The following is a 23,665-nucleotide window of genomic DNA, read 5'->3' as shown; positions in this document are numbered from 1 at the left end:
ATCAATTTCTCTTTGAAGTTCAACATTAGTTCCACAGAGTGAAGTACTTTCTCAGTTGTCCCCCTGACCTCCTGACCTGCTGTGCAGAATCGCTGGCATGTATTCACTAGTAGGAGCAGCACTGGTGGAAGAGAGAACTGAGCTCCTGTGTGTGAAGCACTATGTCATCCTTTTGAATGAAAAGCACTATGAATCCATCTATCTGTTAGCCACAGCAGCCTCACCCAGTTGGGTGCCACCAGCTCCTGTGTCTCTGGAGGTGGATGAGGCTGCACCATGCAAGAGGAGCAGTGGCAGAGTTCTCTTGTGCCCAGTGATGACCCTGAACAACTGCGGTGACCTTGGGATTTGGCTCCACACTGCACGGTGATACCACACAGACCACAGGTAAGAGACAGCTGGCCAGGGCATGGCCATGGAGGCTTGGATAACCCTAGGGTACTGCTGAGTCTGGGCTGTTATCCTGAAGTTATGCCACAGACTTCCCACATGTCAGCACCCATTAAAAATACATAATTAATACACATATATCATCATTATAAAATTTTCTGTCTTAAGGAGAAGTCGTGTTTGCTCTTTATTAATAAGGGGTCTCCTTATTATCTCAGTTCAAGCCATGAACAACACAGTGACCACACTGTATTGTTTCCCACTACTCCATTGAGTGCTCACTCTCCTGTGAGAGACTATGGAACCCACACTGTGTCAGTGAGGCACCCCACACCTCCAGTCAGAGCCCCCTGAGCCCACAGTGTGTCAGTGAGACATGGACAGGGAAAACACCAGCAAAATGACATTGAATTTAGACAAGGGCAGGACTGACATAGAACAGACATAAACTTTAAATACAGAACTAAAATGGGAAACTGCAAAATTTAAATCAAGGGAAGTTAAATTATGATCATACACTATAAATCACAAGTAAGTATGCCTCCTTTATAATACTGTGTACAGCTTTGGTCATCATGTTACATTAAACATTCTGGAATCAGTCTAGAGAAGATCAGCCAGATACATTCCAGGGCTTAAGGAAATCTTCTACACTGACAGGGTAAAACAACTTCTTAGTATTAGTTCAAGTTTAGTCTTGAACAGAGTGAACTGTGCCGAGATCTGATACAAGTATTAATAATCCTCATAGGCATGAATAAAGTGTTTAACCAGTGGATTTATTTAAAATAAACAGTGAAAGTGGATCCAGAGGACAAAAATGAAATCTACTGTATGTGGAAGTGCATTTAAAACAGAGGACGGATGGCACTATTTAAACCAACGGTTATGTTAAACAAGCTGCCCAACCATATTGTTCATTTTGTTTATTTGAACGCAGGTTCTCTCTCTTCTTCTGCATTCTCTGGTTTCCTCCCGCAATCCAAAAACATGCTGACAGATTAATCGGCTTCTGGAAAAACTGGGCCCCAAAATTGAGTGTGTGAGGGCTTGTGTCTCTGTCCCCTTCGATGGACTGAGTCCCGTCCAGAGTGAACTCTGCCTTGTTCCCATTACTTTCCGGGAAAGGCTCCAGCTCCCCCACAACCCTGAATCGGAGGAAGCTTTTAGAAAATGGAAGGATTGATCAAGTTGACATAAAGAAAACGTTTCACATAATGTTCAGTAATCCACTACTTTAGGGGTAAAATTATTAATCTTTATTCTTTACTTGCATAGAAAGCTGCTTTCAGGATTTGATTTTTATCCTTTGATAATTTCATTTTAATAACCTCCTTATTTTGTCATTTAAACAACCCCACATTTATCAAATATAACTGGTTATATATACAGTAGTTAAATATAAATACAGTTAAAAAAAATTAAAATGATCAACATTAAAAAGGAACTGCAAGTACCTGCCGCTGTTCTTTAGCATGGATAATAGCCAACATATCATACAAACAGCACAATACTACTGCACACAATCCCACACATTGTCATAGCAACACACTACACTCCATTACAACACTAAAGCACCCTTGTAGAAGTGCACTGTGGTAAATTAATAATGAAGTGTAGAAAAGCACAGTAAAGCTGTGGTAAAGTAATGGTATAGAGATGTAAAGGACAACAGAAACAATGTTTGAACAATAAAATGGGGTTGTACAGTGTGATGAATACAGCACACTGCTGCCTAGGTTAGTAACATGTAATATGTACAGCAGTGCTGAATGGATGAACCTGAAATCTGAGATTTCAAATACAATCCAGAGTAAAGCAACAGCGGAGAACCAGGATGAGACCAATGAACAAAAATCACCAGAGCCAGTAATATAAATATGTGCACCATGTGCTAGAGGCCAGGACCACAGAGGGGTCAGCACTGTTCTTCACTCGCCACCCACTAGCCTGCCACCCTGCTGTCTTTTTCACCCCCTATCCCTCCCACTCTCTCCTTCTCTCTCTGTCCTTATCTCCCTCTCTCCCTTTCCTTCTCCCTTTTACTTTCAGTCCTGCCCACTTCATGACTCCCCCTCCCTGTCTCTTCCCCCCCTCAGTGTTATGTAATTCTCCACTGACTCCTCTGCAGTTACTTTCCCACTCAGTTTCCAGTAACACTTTACTGCCAGTCAGAATCAGTGCAGTGCTTTTACACACAATTATTTTCTTTAGAATATCATAGAAACTGCAACAACAAACCAGCCTTTAAACGTTTTCGCTTTTGGAAGGTCACTGTGGTTGCCTATGAGGGTTCATATACCAGCAGCCATATCACCCTGCAACTCCCAGCTGACAGATGACAGCCCACTGGAGCTCAGCAGGTGTGAGCCTGGTCAGTACCTGGATTGGAGACTCCTTGGAAACTCCCTTCTGCCACCTTCAAAAGACGATGGTCGTTTCAGATGAGACTTAAAACCAAGGTCCTGACTCTCTGTAGTCATTAAAAATCCCAGGACATTTCTCAAAAAGAGTAGGAGTGTTACCGTAGCGTGCTGGCAAAATTTCCCATTGGCCTTTACCAGCCATGGCCTCCTAATAACCCCATCTCTGAACTGGCTTCATCACTCTGCTCTCCTCCCCACTGAGAGCGGGTGTGTGGGGAACAGAATGGAGCATCACCCAGGTGGGGCTGCACACTGGTGGGGGTGGAGGGGATCTTCTTTACCTGTAAAGAGCTTTGAGTGGAATGCTCAGAAAAGCGCTATTGAAGTGTAAGCAATCATTAATTATTATTTTATTCACCCACAGCTGAGCACCGGGACTGAGAGCATCAGACTGCCAACTGCCTGGGACAGGGCGTGAGCATCAGGGGGACAGTGTAAGAAAAATAGTAAGCGGTTTGATAACTATAAGGATTGAAAAGACACAGGCAGAGCCATGAGGAGCAGGAGCAGCCATCAGAACATAGTGATCTCCTAATACAGAATGTGCACATCCTGTGTGTTTGCTCTGTATTCAGGGACATCTACCTCTTGACAAATAGAGCCCTGAAACAAGACTGAACAATCCTGGACACTGTGCAAAACACCAAGCACCAAACAGCATCAGGAATGGCTTTGTCTTGAGCAACTTCTCCATTTACAGCATTCTAATTATTTTTGTGGCACACTGAATTAGGAGCAGATGGTCTCTGCATTAGCAGATATAGTTAAGAACAGAACACTTTTAGAATAAAGACCAAGAAAAACAAATGTATTGCAAAAATAATCTGAATTGAAAACAGACTCTTAAAGAAAACAATGGCTTTGAGTAGGATGGTTGTTTACCTATAGAATCAACCAATCTCTTTGTGTCAAGAGCATTATAAGCAAACAGCAATTTTGTGTGGCACGATGGGATATTGTCAGCTGACAGAGTGTATGACCTGCTGGACCCTGATAGACCACAATGGTCCTGCGAACCGGCAGGATCAGACCACATCAAACCTGGTCTGACCACCACCCCCGGCACACAGCCCACAGCCCCGAGCACAATGTCGTCGAAGAGAAAATAGCTTAGAAATAAAAGAGAGAAAGAGAGCAGCAGTTGGTCCCTATGCTTTAAACTTAAGTAGATCTTGACTGGGTGGTAATACCCACCTCACTTTATTGTATTCAGTATGAATTTTATGCTGCACAGGGTAGTCCTTCAGAGATGTGATGAGCTACACAGCTTTGAAAGCGCTCTATGCAAAAGTGCCAACAGAGTTCCCCCTCCCAGCGAGCTGTGTGAAACAACCTTTAAGCTAATTAATAGCAATACCGTCTGGGAATGACAAAGAAAATCTATTCATTCTCACCTTAGAGTCTGTCTCTGTACTCGGATCTAACAGGACATTTGCCTCTCCAATTATTCTGTCACAGTCAGCAGTGAAGCTGTGTGACATTTAGAAGTCTTTTTATTCCCTCTCTCAGTGCCTGATAGCCTTGTCGAAAGAATCACTGGCCAGTGAACTGTCCAAAGACACACATATATGGACCCACCCAGACTGACCATTTGGTCAAGGGAAGTTTTGACAGAATTTTGTCTCCATAATATTGATCCTATGCAGCAAAGCATGCTGTAAAAACCCTATGCGACATCTGCATACCTGAAAAGCTTTGTGCTTTTCTGTCATTTACTTTGATTAACTTTTCATTTAATATTCACCCTCACATATAAAATCTTGAAGGATTATGTGTGCCCAACACCTTGGGCATCTCTGTAGATATACCACTTCTGTACCATTGGATGTGTTCTGCAGGAGAAGGAAGCTGAGGAAGATTGAGAGATAGAATCAACCTACTGTAATTAACTCTTACAGGCAAACAAGCTTCCCTGAAGGCCTGTGAACACACTGGCACCAGCCTCCTATCTGGAGCAGGATGTCCCAGGACACTTCCCCCAGAGAGAGCTGTTGCTAAGCACATGCCTATTCCTGCTCCCAGCAGCCAAACTACTTTTCTCCTTCCTTCCTCCCTCCCACTTCCTCTTTCTCCCTTGGGATGAATTAACATAGGTAACTCCACACGCTGGACAGCTGGAGTTGAGCACCACAAGAGGCCTGTCTCATTATTGCGCTCTCTCTCATTGGACTGCCAGTCTCCTTCCTGATTTCCAAAGCAGATACAGTGCTGTGATACAGTACAAGTGAGACTGAGAAGTATTTTTAAATAAAATTCCACAAGGTCTAATTATGTAGAGGCTGTCATGATTAACCTTTAACCTGGATAGTGTCAGAAAGTCTCTCAATATACAGAATGTGGGAGTGACCAGTGAACCGGGCAGAAGCATTACCATGGGCATCTCTGCAGGAGAGTCACTTACAGAGAGAGACAACAAATTAACTTGAATACTGAAATCAGGGTGTCATAATTAGTGGAGTAAAGCAGGGATCTGTACTTGAACCACTGCTCTTTCTAATTGATATCAATAGTCGAGGTAATGGTATAGTCAGTGACAAATAACGGTGTTTGTCTTTCCTGATAATCATTGAAGTCCTTGTGTTTGATGTATCTTGTGTTTCCAGAGCCCCATACTACTATCTGTGCTCTCGAGACCCCTGATTCAGCCTTGTGTGGTCTTCCTGAAGTATTAGAATTATAGCAGAATGGCCAATTGAATATGACCCCAACTCAGAACTACTTTACAAGACAATAACAAAGTGGACTTAAGTAAAATGTAAATCTAAAAAAAATACATCAAATTCAATTTGATCATTTCGTTATCATAGTCAATTGGTTTGATTGAATCTGGGCATGCTAAGTGTGGCGCTTGACCTGTGTTAACGTTTTCATTCCAAATAATCTTCACTTTACTTCACTGAAGAAATGGTAAGATACAGCTTGAGAAAGTGTACAGTTTAAGTAGAGATAAGCTGTAATACCACACAGTAATGAAGTAAGATTTTAAAAAGTATTGTGTATAATTTTATTCCTTTGCTCCAAAAAGGCAATTATTACTCGAATAAGTAAAAAGAAAATCATAAATTATACACACAGGCAGGCTGAGAGCACATAGGCATGCAGACACAGGTTCCTGCACATCAGTCAGGGCTAGCGGGAAGTCTGAAACTGAATGACGGAGTGCTGGGATAAAGGAAGTGGGAGCACAGAGAGGGAAATTTTGGCGGAAAATGCAAAATAATTAGAGGACATGAATTTTTAAAGGGGTTTTTGATGTGTATCACCAGGGGGGTTGTCATTGTGAGGAGAGACCAAGGTTATTCCACACAGCCAGCACAGCTGTCCTTCCCTCCATCTATCCTGCATTCTGTTATCAGCATTCTGGCTGGGGTGGGGGGGCTGATGGGGGGATGATAAAGAGAGGGAGAGAGTTAAATAGAGAGGGAAGAGACAAAGAGGGAGGCATGTAAAAGGGGAGAGGTAGATGGAAGAACACAGAAAATGAGAGAGGAGAAACTGATGCAGGTTTTGAAACTACATGCTCAAGCACACCTGTGTTTCGTAAATGAGTCTGTCTTTTAGTTGTAAAACCTTAACCTAAGTGCTTGTTAGGTATCAGTGTGGAGGAGTGGTTACAAATCTCTACAAAGACAGGCATTTGACCAAAGCCTAGTAGTACAAATGTTAGTTGCTTTTGGTAAAAAGGTTATGTAAATGAAATACAGTGACAGTCAGACTATTAATATAGTAAACAAGACAGTTTGCCATAGGAAAACTAAACCATGTGCTTATGCGAACAATGTATCAATTTGAAAACAAATTTTGCTCAGCTATTGTTTTCATTCAAACGTACCATCATGGTTCTTCCACGGTTTATTAACTATGAAGTTTTGGTATTTAGGATGAATACCACAAACAACAGGTATGCCAGCCAGTGAGTTAAGTAGACCCACATTTTTTCAAATTGATCTCAAAGGGATTCTGCTGTTAACCTGTGATGAAGTGTACAACAAAAAAATCCTTAATTGTTTACCATCGAACGGAATGTGGCTCTTCACCTCATTAATGTACAATCCCATTATCACTGAATAAAGTCCTCTGTCCCTCATTCTCTCTCTTTTCCTCTGCCCCTGTCGCTGACCAGCATGCAGCTCGATCTCCTTGGACACCTTTGAAGACTGACTGACAGGCAGTCAAAGTTCCAATCGCCATGGTTACTGGGACACCCGCAGTGTACACTTTGAAGTTCTGTTAGCTCATTCCCTGTCCTGGTGTAGACACATACACCCATATCCAGCCTCTCGAGACAGGGACAGGGACAATGGCATCCCTCACTTTAAATATGTAAAAAGGACAGCTGTCAAAGGGCCTTGCTCCAAGGAAGATTTTGTTTTTATTTTTTCAAACTCTGATTTCATTTTTCCAGTGCTGTGTTTGAGTACTAATGGTATTCATTAAATTTCTGTCACCACTTCCTTTTTCTTACATTTTCTCAAGCTCAGGTAGTGATTCCTCAACACCAAAACTCTTATCATCAGATCATTTCTGTCCAGGAAACTCCTGAGAGGTCAGAATAAGATTGGAACTGCAGTCCAAATTTCTCAGACTGGTTAATAAATCTTGGTCACAAAATAAATTCCTTGACAGTACAGAAAGAATTATACGACTTTCGAATTAAGCACAAAATCATTATTTTTGTGGAAGTCACCATGCTGTCACAAAACCCTGGTCTCACCATGGGCGGGAGCAGGTTCCCACAAATTGTGACATAATGCAGCCTTTCCTGCTCACTAGTTCTGTTTGACAAATGTAATTCAATGTATAAGAGAATAAGTGCAGGTTGTGCAGCAGATATTTCACCGCAAAAAGTTTCCAACATGATCTGCATGTAGTTAACAAGTAAGTTATTGGCAAAACTGTCTTGAAGACGAGAGCAATGTTTATAGTATATTGGATTTAAAGAGATGTGTTCACAAGCCTGCTTCTTTACAATGTCATGGGGCCACACGTCACAGGTTTTGTTGCCTCGTTCTGAATAACAGAATATGGCGCTGAACATACCTGGAAATTTCATCTATTTCTTAATGTAAATTGGAGGTTTTACAAGATACTTTTTGCTTTTATTGTGGTTTGAAATGCACTCATCACTGCCGATTCTTTCTAAAATAGCGCTCAAGTTCCATTTTAATCTGTTCACTCTCCTCTGGCAGGCCCTGATGGGGCAGCAGCGACCCAGGAAGTGTTGCCAGCCTGCTAATGCCAACCCTGCTCTGACTGGCACTCTGCCTACCATGCCACTGCTTGGGGTAATCAGAAGTCTACTTTTCCTTTCACAACAGCTTTAATACATGAAAAATAAAAATAATGATCCTGATCTTTCAGAAACCGCTTTATATCCCACTGACATAGGAATAAACTTGCTGACCGTGGAGTGGAGCTCAAGTATAGCCTGTAGAAATCTCACACTTAGCTTCTCTGCTCTGCCCAGTTCCCAGCCACAAAACTACATGGTTTACTTTGACAGTTTAATTACTTGTTTACAAGCTGATCCAAGCAGACTAAAAACTAAAAGCAGATTTTATTTGCAATGCTAGCTGTTTTCTTCATAGACCAAAGAACTTAGAGTTCCATTCATTCAATATGTGCATACGAGCTTTTTTGGGATGATCTTGTACCAGTTCACCGGAAAACTAGTCCAATTAAGTCACACTGAGCTCAGTAGAACAGAACAGCAGAAGGTGGCTTTCCAGGACCACCTTTAGAAACGGTTGCAGTTGTCAAAGTGCAGCACAATGTAATCAGGTTTGGTAAAGTTCATGGGAAACCATGACACAGTGAATGCATGCATGAGAATGATACAGCAGCAGAACTGCGGACACAATGCATAGATACAGGTTTTACATTTTACTTAAGGGCTGAGTCAGAATCCTATATAAGGCTGTTCACGCTCCCTATACACAACAAGTGTGTGTTTGACTTTGAGCTGCAATGTGTTCAGAGAGCCAGCAAGTCACTAATGGCACACTGTCCACATTAACACATTCACTTTCAGCATCACCACCCTGGAATCAAAGATCAGAGTTATTCATCCTTCCATTTACTTGAGTGCATACATAAATCTTTTACAATGGATACCAAGATCACGAAGGACATACCCTGCCTTTCAAAAGTGTGGAGACTATGCAAAGAGAGGCTGCGACAGAGACCAGCACTTGTGGAACAGTAAGTATCCACGCTGTCCACTGACACTGCAGCCAGACCCTGCACCTGCAGATCACTGGATTGCATGGAAATAGACTGGTTGCTAAGAACTGTGGGAACTGTGGGAACTATACATTTTGCTAAAAGTAGTTACAATGCATGCAAATGCAGTAATTTGCCACTATATTGTGTAGGTGTGTCTGTCCTCCTGCATCCTACCTTGTCTCTTCCATATGTTTGTATCGTGTGTCTGACAAACGTAAATGCCAAAAAGTGGACAAATAAGGTGCCACCAGCTCCCGTGGTTTCAATGTGAGTGAGACAGGGCAGTTGTGCATGGGGCCATTTTGGGCTAGAGCCCGTATTCAAGTGCATCTTCATAAAGAGTTTTACATTTAGTCTTGGAATGTGACTCAATTTCTTTATACTCTTTACACACATTCAATGCACCACAGAGACTATATAATAATGGTCATAGCGAAAAATATTTATATTAATTTACATACAAAATGTCTTAATTAAATGCATCTAAAAACCTGTATAATTCATGAAAGGTTTTAAAGTGAAACATTTCCCCAAAAGGATAACTGTGTCCTCTTTAATAATGTACTACAGACAGTGATGTCTAAGTGTGATAGCAGCCCGGTCTCTCCTGTCACTACAAATGCCAAACAACTGGCATGGTGTGTGTAGCCTGATGCTTCAGCTTCAGGAACTCTCATATTAAATATGTATTTTCTCTGAACACACAGAGATACTTCTATTTAACAAAACTAATGTATTGTGTTAACCTTTCCCAAAATTGAAGAAGCAGTTCAATTATGTACTCTAATTTGACTTGTCAGATCACTCCCTCACCTCCTCCTCTGCGTGTTGTAATGCACTACTAAGGAGTTGTCGGTTCTGGGGTGCAAAACTAGGAAGAAGAATATGTGTCTCTCAGGCCCTCTTCTGTGCATGCTTTCAGAATCTGAGCCATTACAGTCAATGCATAAAATGTGCTGCTCAGTTCTAAGGGGCTCCTTTCCCCACTTCTCAACACACCCAGATCCTAATTAACTCCCTAGTTAAACCAAACCAGTTCATTAACGAGCTTTGTGACCCCCAGTAATAATCATATGTCTTCCTTCATCTCAACTGACAGCCAGAGAGAAAGGCTAATTAAGACAAATTACTAAGGCTTCTTCAGTAAATCATCAACTTCACTGCCTTCATCAGATCTATACAAAACCAGAAGAACTTCAATCTGGATATTCCAGGCCATCATAAGAAAGGTTACAAACCAGAGGCTTTTCAGCTCTTCTGATGATCAAGGATCTTACTGAGCCTTTCCTTGGAGGAAATTAGGGAAATCCGTTTCAACAACATTGCTGGGTATACAGACTCTCAGAGTCATAAATAAGGATATACAGTAAGAAAAGGCTGCAAGCAAGCAGAGCTCTTTCATATGACCTTACTCATTTTGTTGGGTGCTTCCTGTTCTCAGATCTAATTACAGTTAGATTTCCATTGTGACCTGTGTAAGACATTGTTTAGAACACTGTCTACTAGTTCACCTCAATTATTTTCATAAGTATCTGCTTGAAGCTCACAATTTCCTATCTTATCTGTACGGTATGGTTTGATTATTCTTCCTGTAGGTCTGGCTTCACATTAACTCTCCCACGGCTCCCCTCTGAGCTCACACCCTTGAGAAGATGATCTTCAGATCTCATATCTTCCAAAGATGCACACTAACAGACAACAGATGTGGCTCAGGTGCAAAGTCTTACCTGATTCCCACTAACAGACAACAAAAGGTATAAAATAAGTGATGGGCTTCAGTCACTCTCAAGAGTGACCCATTTAAGATACAGTTGGCGAGACAGACAAGACTGCATGTTATAGAAATAATTCCAAAACAAGCTTCCAGCATTCAGAAACCTCTAAATACAACACAGGATATGAAAATAAATTATTTAAGGAGCAGATAACTAATAACTAGGTACCATGCAGTAGACATATGCAGAGAACATCGGTTCTTTGCAGGAGATTGGTAGTACTGGCACTCCTGTGCCGAACTCCTTAGGTACAGTGGAACATCAGGCAGAGACTCTTGGCCTGTGGGGGCAGCAACCTCCTGAGGATAAATCCCACAGGGAAGTAGTGATGATGGGGTCCTTCTAAGTGCTGAACTGTGAAAATCAATCAAGTTTTAATTTCATACTAAATTAATTCTTTTTAATTAAAGCAGTGGCAGCACTGGCACTTGGCCCAAATGAGGAGAGGCATGATAATGAAACAGCTAAAGCTTAAATAATCACAGCGGCATTTCTGCCCTCTTTCACTTTATCACTCCTGCTATCTCTCCCTCTAGCCTCCTCTCTCTGCCCTCCTCTCTCTTTCTCACTCTTCTCTATGAACATCTTCAATTGGCACAGCATTTATTTTATATCATGTGTCATGTGGTTATGCAGTCACATTAAAAACAGCCCAAAATGAGCTTCAAACCAGCACTACTGCAATGTGTGTTTTTATGTATTTGTAGAATTTCATATAGAGACATGCAGAACAGTCTAACTGGACATTGATTGCCAGGAATATGATGTGTGTGCAAGAAAGAAAAGCAACTTTTCTTTCTGTGATTTGGGTTTAAAGACCTCTTCCCCCTTCCTCCTGAGCAGATTTATGTACTTTGTGTACTCTGCCCCCAAGTCATGCTTACATGTTGGGACACGAGAAAGAAAGATTATCTTCAACATTAACCCTCAAGGAACATTTAAATAAGGCAGCTGCTAACCCACCTGCCCTGTTCCTAAACCTGTGAGGTAGCCACCTGTCTTCTTCAATTCTTCTCCACGTGTTTAGACAAATAAGCTTCCTTTCTGCACAATATAAGCGATTCTGTTGTGAAAGCTATCTTCAGTTAAAATAATTTAGCAATGCTGTGTTGACTATAGTCTTGAAGTCAGATTTATTTTTGCTTACAAAAACTTTTGTATTATCTCACTAACCTACAAAAAAACTCTCCCACCTACCCCCCCCTTCCTCCCCAAAAACAAAACCCAGGTGGCATCATTGATCGCAATGTGCACCTGTGCAGACTGAGACCAAATGAGTTGGATCAATGACCTGACACAGTTAAAACAATAGACAGAAAAAAAAACATACAGGTCACAGTTGTTGCAAACATAAGAATAATAAAAAATCCCTTGACAGATTGTGACTGATTAATAATCCAGGGTTTTGAGCTCTAACACTGAAACGGCTGAGAAATCATTTCCCCAAGCGCAGAAGTGAAAGGGAACAAGGAGGAAAAAGGAGGAATGAAGGGAGAAAGAAAAAGAAGGAAAACTGCAGACTCAGAGAGGAGCAGAAAGGGGAACAGGAAGGGAGTGTGAGAAAGAAAGGCAAAACCAGACGATAAAGAAGCGAGGAGCATAGAAAAAGGGAGGGCCGAGGGAAGACACAGAGGAGCAGCGCTGCGCAGAATGTTGGTCAGTCAGAGGCGTGAAAGGGCAGGTGTTTGTTCCTGCGTGATAAGGTCACTAACAGTTCTTAGAGTTGAAATTCTATAAATGGATTATTACAGGCTATTGCACCTGTACATTTTTGTGCATTAAACAGGAATCTAATATACACTGGGCACCTGCAGTGCAGGCCTGTCTGTTGCCTGGAAGCTGTGCCCCAATTCACAGTGTGTACTGCCTTTCTGCCCCTCGGGGCTCTGGAAGCGGGGTCTCACTGGGGCTGATGCAAGAGCAAATCTAGGCCATCTAATTCACAATTACTCTGAGTGTCTGATTCATAATTACGAGACCAAGAGCGACCGAGCCAAATCTATGAAGTCATTGCATCGTTTTAGGAGAAGGAGAGAGAAGCAGGGAAGGAGGAGGCTCTGACTTGTGCTGATAATGACTTTGTGTTGATGTCTGTTATTTCAGTCCTTTGGCAAAAGCTTAGGCAATTCTGTCACGTCAATAAAGCCTTTGAATCTGGGAGAGAGGGAGAAAAAAAGATTTAACCAATTCTATAGTTTAAACTCATTATGTCCTTCTAAGTAGAGAAAGAGAGGAAGAAAGTGCAGAAAAGAGAGGGGATAAGGGGATGGAGAGCAGGAGGGAATGAAACAGAGGAGAGTCTCTATATACGCGGAAATGAGGGCTGTGTTGTGCACAACATGACAGTCCTCTCCTCTCCTTTCTGCTGAAATTGTGGAAGAGATAAGAGAGTTGGCGAGAGAGAGAAAGAGTCATATGAATTATCCTGTACTGCACCTGTGCACTGTGTTCCTGTGCTGAACATTATGAATGGAGAGAGTCTGAGGTTGATTAAGCAGCAGAGTTGTGAGTATCACTCCCCAGAGCTCTCTCTCTGATCCCGTCTAACTGCAAGGCACAGAATCATGAAGGGGAGGGTGGCAGAGGAGAGAGACAGTGAAAGGCAAAGAAAAAGGCCAGGAAAGGGAAAGAAAAAAGGGGAAAGAGTGAGAGACAGATAAAGTAAAAGAGAGAAAGAGATAAGAAAATTGGAACTCCGAGGAAGAAGGAAGGTGAGATAAATGTTTTTGTAGGTCTTTATTTGTAGACCTTTGGCAGTACAGTACTCTTGTGTGGAAACGGGAAAGAGTGTGATTGAAAACAAAGCAAGATAGAGGCGGTACACATCTTACAGCTCTGAAAGGGTCAGCTCTTCACTGAAAGCCCAGGCAGCTCCTCTCTCCTCTGTCTCCAGCCTGTACAGGGGCTCAAGCAAGCAGCAGCGGGGCTGTGATGCCAAATACAGGCTCAGTCATCTTGCAAAAAGTGTTGCATTTCACAAGAAAGTAAATAGCAACATCACTGGCACACTGGTCTTTTCTTCAGACTCCACAAAAAGATGAAAGAGGAGATTGAGATGAAGAAAATTAAGTGTCAACAAATGCTGGCATCATGTTTGGTAAGACCATAAATCTGGTCTTTGCAACTCTGGGATTTCTTTGGCTTCCAAAGTGTGCTACACTGCTGGAAGGACTCGGAGGAGAATAGAGAATGAGACTTTGCAGCCCACTGGAGCCACAGAATCACAGGATTGAATCCAGAGTCAGGATGGAACAGGGCAATTGCACATGTTTGCATGATCTCAGATCAATGATGCAATTAGATCTTGGAAGAACAGGTACAGAATGAGACATTCAACCTCCCTCCTCTGATGACCCCCCCCCCAGGCACTGTGGTTTGGATTATGAAACAGACAATAGTTGGCTTGAACATGTTCCCTGTGGTCCCATTTGTAATTTTACCTAATTGTGTTGTGCCACAGTCCACAGTTTAGTTTACAAGATATAATTGTTTGAATAGGCCAATTAGTTTTACAAACACCCTGTACATGTAAATCATCATGCAGCTTCATGTCTTCATCTGTGCAGAAGCTTTTTAAAGCTTTTCAAAGCTTTTCTATTCTTTAAACAATATGGACTGGATTCCTAATTCTCTGTGCCACTGTGGCATCTCAGTGGATGAAACCCGGTGTCATCTTGCCCTCACAAGGCAGAGTCTCAGAGAAAGGCAGTGTATCACTGAACAATGGGTCAAGTCGCAGTGAATCACACTGGTGATTGAACCAGTTTAGTCCACTGGCTTCAGCTGCAGACACCTGTGAAACCAGGAGAAGCACCACAGTAAATCTGCTAAACGAAAGATCCTGACTGTGTTTCACGTGGACTAACTTAATACTGTGGTGCTTAAGACTAATTCAAAATGATCACATATCTACCGCAGAGACATCTATATCTACTTCAACTGGGAAGCTACTTTCAACAGCACAAATATAGCACTAACGAATGAGACCGGTTCGGTTGCCCTGTGGCGTTGTAGCAGGGCTGAGTGATGTCACAACCCCCAAAAATTCACTATATCTCAGAAATAAAAATACCCCAAATGCTCTTTTCAACAGCACAAACTGGCACAAATGCAGCACAAACGAATAAGGTGGGTTTCATTGTTTGTGCTGTTTGTAGGGGGGCCCAACATCACAGAGCTCAGAGACAGCTATAGAGACAGCTCTCACGCCCACAGAAGAGACACCTAAGGTTTTTATGTGAAATGGCTATATTTAAAAAAAAAACACATCACATTATACAGGCTTTCAGATTTGGAAGTGTAAAGAAATGCATGGTAAGGTAAAAGCGATAAGTTTAAGAATGAAGTAGTTCAGGTGGGTAGCTGGGTCAGCATGCATAAGCTGCAAATGAACAAGTAAGGGTTTATTCCATGCTGAAAAGAGAAGAAAGAAAACACAATGTTTCAGCTGTGGAGCCTTCTTCTGGTGTAAATTTAAGAACTATTTGATTCTGCAGCTACAGACTATTCCACATAGTTACTCCTTCAATGCAGAATCAGTTACATAAGAGAGGGAAAATTATTTTAAAACCACAACAGTAACATATTAACAATCTAATATTTAGAGGTCTTCAGCATCCAGAGTTGAATTCTGTCTCCCCTGCGGTTTCACATCTTCTCTGACATGAGTGTATTATCTTCCAATGACAGCAGAGCAAGAACCTGAGATTCACCTGAGTGCCTGTGTGTATTGGTCTGCAAACCAAATATCCTTTGGAGAAAAGAGAAATTAGTGCTATTGTATTAAAATGCCATTCAGGTTACTAAAGAAGTACTGTAGCATTTTAAGAACAGATTCTGTAGACCTGAAAAAATCATTTCAGAGATTGAGGTTCCAGTTTATTGTTTTCTTTCCAACAGAAGAGGTTACAGAAACAGTTCTACACATTGTGCTGTCTCTGTTCATAGCATGGAAGTAACAATCAAACACCTGTGTGTAGCCTGTAAGGACAAGATGGGACAGCACGAGCATTTTCTCCACTGAATTAAAATACAAGATTTAACAGACAGGAACCTCTTGTGCTAATTTCTTTATATGTCTTTGATCTTCACAGAGTTTGATGCAGTGTTAGACAGTTAATAGAGAATCAGTTATGTTTGTGCCTCAAACCAAGTCAAAGGGTGAAGAGAATAAATCGAGAGAGGAACCCACACAGAAAGGTCTTTCATTATTGCACAATCGATGATGAAAAAATATAAATTAATGCGCAGGCTAAGAATAAATGAATAGAGGAATAGAAAATTCAGATTTACAATCTTTTTACTCTTTATCTAGAAAAGTAGGTTAGTCTACCTCATTTATACCCACTTCAAATCACCTAAAAAATTCCCAAGGTTAGATATAATGCGATCCACTAGTTCACTATATTTTCAATCCATGGATTAAGTCACAGGTACGTTGCAATCAACCCATTATATGTTTCAGATCATAAACTGACCAACTCCCACTCCATTTGCAGAGTTTGAACAACAGTGTCCATTGAAGCTCAGTGAGAAGGGGGGGTTGTTGGTCTAACCATCACCATTGAGGCCTCAAGACTAAGGTCAAACCTCTTGGTATTGAAACAAACACTACTTCAGCTTTTCTATCAAAGGAAATCTTATCAGTAGCAGCACCACCACTCTCCACCAGTAAGCAAGACCTCATCACTGTCTTCACTTTAAACACACTACAGGTGTGTCTCATTAAGTTCTCAGCCACCCTTGTCAGCCTTCCAGGCCTCAGCTGTGCATCCAAGACCTACAGTTTCACCTGCCAAGATTTCCTAAAGCTCAAAATATCCCAAGACCAGCTGTCTAAACCCTTTGCACATCCATAGAAGACACAGCTATAGAGACAGCTCACACATCCACAGCAGAGACAACTATAGAAACAGCTCACAAACCTACAGCAGAAACAGCTATAGAGACAGCTCACACATCCACAGCAGAAACAGCTATAGAGACAGCTCTCATGCCCGCAGCAGAGACAGCTACAGAGACAGCTCGCACATCCACAGCAGAGACAACTATAGAAACACCTCACACACCCACAGCAGAGACAGCTATAGAGACAGCTCTCACACCTGCAGCAGAGACAGCTATAGAGTCATGGAGGCCCTGGTGTCTTCTGGCTTCTGTTCCACCCAAGTTGTCACTTAGATGGTATAATCAGTTATCTGCAGAATTGTAACACTGGTAACCAGGCTCTGAGGTAATTTATATATAACTGCACCTTTAATGAAGTGATTGTCTTGTGGAATCAATTGTAGGAAACTTTAAGTAAAATCCTATATGTGTCTAATTTAAGAATTAATTAGGTTAATGTTTAATTGACTGCTGAGGTTGGAACAAAAACAAGAAGTCACAATGTCCTGCTTCTCATTTCAGCCCAGCTTAATTACCTAATTGAAGCCTTAATTGAACTAAAGAGGTGCTTGATTGGAATATTTGCAATTGTTTTTTTTCCTACACAAAAGCTTGGAATCTTATTTTACTTATGAATGTAATACCTTAAAGACAAGATGCAATGTGTTTAAGAACTGAAAACCCCTTATTAAGTCAATATAGGGTTCAAAAGTGTAACTGAGAGCTCAGCTGAAATAAAAAACAGCAAATGTGTGGATTTGAAATTCCTGGACTAAACTCTTCTTTTTTTCCCAGTCTTGCCTGATGTCCTGTTACACTTTCCAATTTGTCAGCAGGAACAAGGACTTCAGTTTCTTCCCACCCTCCTCCTACGAACCGTCTCACCACCCAACACTCCGAGAGCCAAGGTCCGGGAGAGAGCAGCAGCCTCAGGCACCTCTCTTTTCAAGCCCTGACTAGAAATATCCTGGAGGGCATGTGGGTTAGCAAGATCCCATTTCAACTCAGGAATTAATAGATTTAATAATCTAAATCAGATCGTTATCAGCTTAATTGAACAAGTTCACAAACTTTTCCCAGCTGTTTAGATGTTGCTATTTTAAAAAGACTTAAATAATCAATCAACAGTCCAGCCTCTGTGACCAGCATTGGACTGGCCTGGTCTGGACTCCAGCATTCAATCAGCCTTCTGCAAGAGAACCTTCACTGAACGAACCGATCTGAACATTTTAGCTTTTACTTCAACGATTATTAATTTGTAACAAAGAAACAAATGACACTGGACTAACAAGAACTATGGACAGGAAACCCTGCTTTGTAAAGACAAGGGGACTGATGTTGGCTAACAGTCTCACTGCACACACACTGCGGGCTCCATTTCACAAACATTCTAAAAATAAATACACCTGACTGGTTTGACCACAGAATTACTACAGGGTTGGATACCAGCATTATGTGGGCGAATACATCAGGCACTGCACAAAATACAAGCCCAAAGCACATCAGCTATTACTGTGTTTAAGGGTGCTCTGTTTTATGCTTGACATTGTGTTGCAGATGTATTAAATCTGCACATTTGTATGTTAGTTGGGCTGTGTATTTGTTTTTCTCTTTATCCAACATAATTGAGAAATTTACACACAATTTCACAAACTTGGTTTATCTGGTGCAGAGTGGCAGGTTGGGCTCCAGCCACACTGGACCTCAGCTCCAGGCTGTTAGTAGTGCCAAGTCTTGGCAGAGCAACAGAGAGAGAAACAGATAGTGGAAGCAAGAGGGAAAAAGAGCAAAGAGAGAGAGAGATGGAGAGAAAATTACCCTTTCGTCCCCTGAAGCAGTTACAATCATCAATCCATCTATCCCTCCAAGCCTGTGCTCATCTGTCCAATCCATCTGTAATTTTTCTGGCTTGCCGTAGCACCCTAGCAAGCTGTGTGCCAAAGCTACAGAGCTGTGCTGGTGTAGCACTTCTGCATTACGACACAGCCGCGTCCCAGCACAGTGGAGAGCAAGACAAGCCCCTCTGGCTGTGTGCCTTCCTGCTGTTCCCATCCTCCTGGCACCTACATGGGCAGAGCAGCAGTGAGTATCCTGCTTTACTTCTTCGACGCAGTGCTGAACAACGCCTGCAGCATTAAATGATTATGCCACACAACACCAAGCATGAAACAGAGCAGGCACAAATACAACTGTTATCTGGTATAATTCAAAGGGCATCCTGAGATACGTGCTCAAGTAATAGGCTGATATTCATAAAACTAGCATGCAAAGAGTGGGACTACAGGGTAACCTCCACTGTATCGATAGTGTGTATAGAGAATGCTGTATGACCATACTGTACAGCAGTGGATTATGAGTAAGAATATGAATTATCTTTTTGTCCACTCATAGCTCTACTGCAGATAAAACAATCTTGTTAATGCTTATTTATCACCTTGACTTTTGTTTGGACTGTATATGGATCACTTATGATAAGAGCACAAAAATAATAATACAATGCAGGAATTAATTAAGCTGTGATTCTATAATAACAACACCTATGAAAAGAATGTGGATCAAGCAGTGCACAAATTTGTCTGCTGCAGGGAACTGGAGCTTTCTGGCAATACTGACCGCAAGTTTCAGTGTGATCAATAAGCATAAACAATTCATATTTTGTTAAAAGAAGCACATGCTTTACTGATCCCTGTCAGGCATGGATTACTCAAAAGAACCTCAGCATCATTCACATATTGAATCACCACTTTGGGAGAAATTGTTTCCCATTGCCATGTAAGTATCTTCACATGAGGTTATCGTGACATACAGGTCCTGATGAAGCACGGGGGTGACCCGGCTCATTTCAGATTGACTCGGTCCTCTTGTGCACACAAACCTCAGGACTGCTTGGCTACAGAGGGCTGTGTTGGAATTTATGAACAGCAAGTGGGTCGAAGTTCTGATCTATCCAAGCGGTCAAAGTTATCAGCAGACAGAGGGATATGTGCCGACAAGTCAGTTCAAAGAATTTTGTTTTTACTGTATGAAGCTGGACAGTGGGTGGCATTAATAGAGCAGATTAGGAAAGCTCCTTCAAGAGCCCTGTCTTTACATACTTAAAACAAGAACTGCTTTAGATAAACACAGATTCATTCAGGCTTCTATCTTATCCAAAAATAATTATACTCCATGAAATTGCAAAACAATTTACACCCCTCTCTGCCGTTCAATCTTGACTATTACACCTGCCATCAATGAACCCGCCTGAGAGAGTCTCTGTGTCTGAGCTACACCTTCTGTGTGATTATTAGTAATGGCACGCCATCGATTCCTGTCAGGACTCACAGGCAGGATCAATGCCAACAGCACCACTGTCTTGGGGTGAAAGTTCATAGAAAAAATGAAAGATGGACAAAAAAGAAAAAAATGAAATTAATTTAATTTACAGGCACTTAAAGTAAAATATGACAATTCAACAGGAAATGCTAAAGAGATTTTGTCATGGCTCCCCAAGCCTGCTAAAGATGCCCAAGTAAAGAGAACACAATTAGTCACATTTGTCTCATGCCAAGTAACCCTTTAAACATCTATTTTATCTGCATATTCAAAGAATCATGCCTTCGGTTTCCAGCTGATATTCACTCTTTTTTTCTTATTTTTTCTTCTTGATCAATGGAAGTATATTTGCATCCTTCCATTTTCTAACCATTTTATCTAATTCAGGGTCTGGGGGAGCCGGAGCCTCTCGCAGAAAGGACCAGGCACAAGACAGGACACATCGTGGATGCCATCACATCACAGGGCACACATAGACAGAAACACAGACACCTGAGAAGCTACCGAACCTACCAATATGTCTCTGTACTGTGGGAAGACACCCATCTGAACAGGGAGAGAACATATGAACACCACGCAGACAACACCCCAGGTCCGGGACTGAGCCTGAGGCCCTAGTGCTGCGAGACAGCAAAGCTAAACTGGAACTTCATATGTCCTCTTATAAATGAAAGCCTATAACCCTGGGCTAACATCAAGGGCCATCAAGATCCAGTACCTAGAGCTCACACAACACTGCAAATCCAAACACAGGGAGGTTCTTTCTCACAGTTTCTTGGGCCTACCTGTCAGGAGAGTCAACACAGGAGCCACAGCGTCTCCCACTGGTGACACTGATGAACTACATCCCTTTACTCCTCAATGCCCTACACAGGAGCCCAGCCACAGCACCTATCGCTAGTGAACTACACCAAAAATGTTTTTACCAACCATTTTACCAACTGTGGTTACATTTTCAAGCTTTCCCTTATCCAGAAAATGTTTCTCACATTCTTGCACACAGCACTCTGAAGGAGCAGTCTAGTGTTCATAAACACAGACAACACTCTGTTGACTTGACTCTGTATTAAAACAACACAAATCCTAAACAGCCCTGTTGGATCACTCTACTGCTCTGTCAGAACATAGCTACATGTGATTCCAGTCAGCTTTAGTTCATTAACAGTATAGCTGGTGAATTCATGTTTCAAACCATTTAACAAGTCATCTGACAGATGCATTATGTAGCTACTGTCATAACCACAAGATTACATGTGGTCAGACCCCCAGAACAGCCTATAGCATCACTCTGTAATGTTTTATCACAGCACAGTCTGCCACACTGAGCAACCAAGTGCTGAAGAAACTTGTAACACAAACCAAGAGGCATATTTATGCTGTTAGTCTTCATGCTCCTATGGAAGATCAACTGTGAGTAAGTGTGAAAGGGACACACAAAACCAGTCTGCATCCCAGTATACAGGCAATGTTAATGTCATTGGTGGAGTTGAGGTTAGGATTAGAGCTAGTGTTTGGTTCAGGATACTGCAACGTGCTTACATCTAGTCAGGAGCAAATCACTGAAGCCAACAATAATATTGTTATTCCCCATTAGAGAAGTAGTGCACAGGGAAATCTCAAGCACCTGTTGTGTTCTCTGGTTACGAAACTTTGCTATGGAGACAACCCAACCACATGAGCATTAACACGCTCACCACTAAAACTGTCCACATGTTTCATTCCATTGCAAATAAAAAAAATCAAATTAAAAAATGTAATTATTATTGTTGTTGTTGTTAGAAAATGACCGTCATATCATTTACACATGCACCGTTCTTCTTCCAAGAAATATCACAGCATCTGCAAGAGTTGCGCACAGTTCCGACAGGTCTGAGAAGTTCCGCTCAACACTGCTGCTGGCCCGTGAGCGGCGGGGCAGGAGCATGGGCGGCTCAAGTGCGTTTCAGAACACAGCTTGTGATCCACATAGCAAAGCAGATGCAACAGCGAGGGCAAAGATTACTCCTTCAGCACCGGCCCTGGCGGATCCCTCCGCCCTCCGCACACCCACGACCTGCTCTTGAGGAAGTGGGATGGCAAATCCACGCGCTCGCCTGTCGGTGCCACAGCTCGCTTATGCGTTTTTATATAATCGAGAGCCTGTCCTGGAAAAAAATGACGGGGATATACAGTAACAGCGGCAGATTGCTTTCAAGAGGTTCCTGGGGGACTGGAGAGAAACTGTGCTGCTTCCATTAGAACAAGCGCTGAGAACACCGACCCCCACCCGCGCCGCCGCGCGAAGTGCCCGCTTCTGTTCAGTGAATTCAAAATGTTGTTAAAATACTGAAATTAAAACATTCCGGATAGTGTTAGTAAGATAAACACACAGGAATATTTTGCACACACTGATTCTTTTTTTTTTTACATTTTTTTTGTGGATAAGACGTATTTTTATGGTTTATGGTCACAGTAGAAAATCTGCTGTTGCTGCCTGAACACCAATTCTTTCGACAGTTCTGACTGCAGTTTAATAATAAACTTGATTTAGTAGGCTATAAACACTCTAGTTCTGGCATCACACGAACGGACACTTCCCAAACTTCGAGTCTCACAGCCCGAGCCAGTTTCCTTCTGTCCTACACGGTAACTCCGCGGAAGGCGCCCGGGCTGCAGCACTTACCTCCGCCTGCTCCCAGCCGGAGTCCCGCTACATCCTGCCGCAGGTGTCGGGGCGCTGCAGCGCGCTTAATCCCACTGGCAGTTAGGCTTAGGTGAACACGAATTCCTTTGCTCTATTTCATTTCTGATAACGTAAAGAAAAATGGTTCTGATCATGAAGGAAAACGAGGATTGAAGAGGTTGCTGCATGTATTTGGACTCGGGTTCGGTAAGGTCCTCCTTCGAGCACAGACACATCCACGCGCCAGCCCGGATCAACTAGCACGCGAGAGCACATGGACCGCGCGGCTCAATGCGCACCCGCACGGGAGCCAGGCGCTCGTGCGCTCCGCCGCTATGATGCTGAGGGGGGGTGGAGAGAGAGTGAGCGGGGGGAGGGGGGGTCACAAATGCAAGACAAGGACGAACGAAGCACTTCAAGGGTGTACGTGTGAGGCAAGGGTTTCCTGTCGATACATCAGACCCTGATGTGATTATTTTATATCGAGATTAGCCGTCTCTCTTTCGGGGGGGACTCCCCACCGCGCAGTGTCCGGGCTGCGGTCCAGGCTGGCCTCCCTGATCGACTCTCGAAGTGTTGCAGTCACGCAAAGCCCACGCCGCATCCGTCACTCTGTCACAACAAAGACCCCGCGCTGCTGGCGCGCGCTGGCCACGGATTCCCCGCGCCTCGGCTCGAGAGGGAGACGCGAGCGCACGGGGGCGACAGTGCAGAGCCGGGAGAGCGAGAAAGGTTGGGGTTCGGAGGAGGCGATATGAAAGAAAGGGGGGACGGAGAGAAAGAGCGAGAGGTGTCGAGGAGAAGGCGATATGGACGGAGAACAGTACAGGGCGCCTGTTTCTGTCAGAATGACCTTGAAAGCGCTCCGGCGGTCACACACCCAAACACGCAGGAGTTTCTGCTGCTCCACGCCCACAACAGCAGAGCTCCCTTCAGGAATCACTTGTAGCCGCTGATACCAAATCCCTGCTTCTGTGCTATTTTAC

General features: G+C 42.7%; 1 protein-coding gene across 2 annotated transcripts in view; it reads right to left on the bottom strand.

Annotated features, from left to right (window-relative positions):
• Positions 1 to 23,360, bottom strand: part of gpr22l (G protein-coupled receptor 22l) — a 34,837-nt gene extending 11,477 nt beyond the window's left edge. For both annotated transcript variants that reach the window (XR_001478462.2, XM_015348041.2), the window contains exon 1: positions 22,680 to 23,360. The gene's annotated coding sequence lies outside the window, so the exon portion shown is untranslated. The remainder of the gene's footprint in view (positions 1 to 22,679) is intronic.
• Between the last annotated feature and the right edge of the window lie 305 nt (positions 23,361 to 23,665).

This window comes from Lepisosteus oculatus, chromosome 4, assembly GCF_040954835.1.
Source record: "Lepisosteus oculatus isolate fLepOcu1 chromosome 4, fLepOcu1.hap2, whole genome shotgun sequence".
In the NCBI taxonomy this organism is placed as follows: Eukaryota; Metazoa; Chordata; class Actinopteri; order Semionotiformes; family Lepisosteidae; genus Lepisosteus; species Lepisosteus oculatus.
This window is presented reverse-complemented; position numbering and strand designations above follow the sequence as displayed.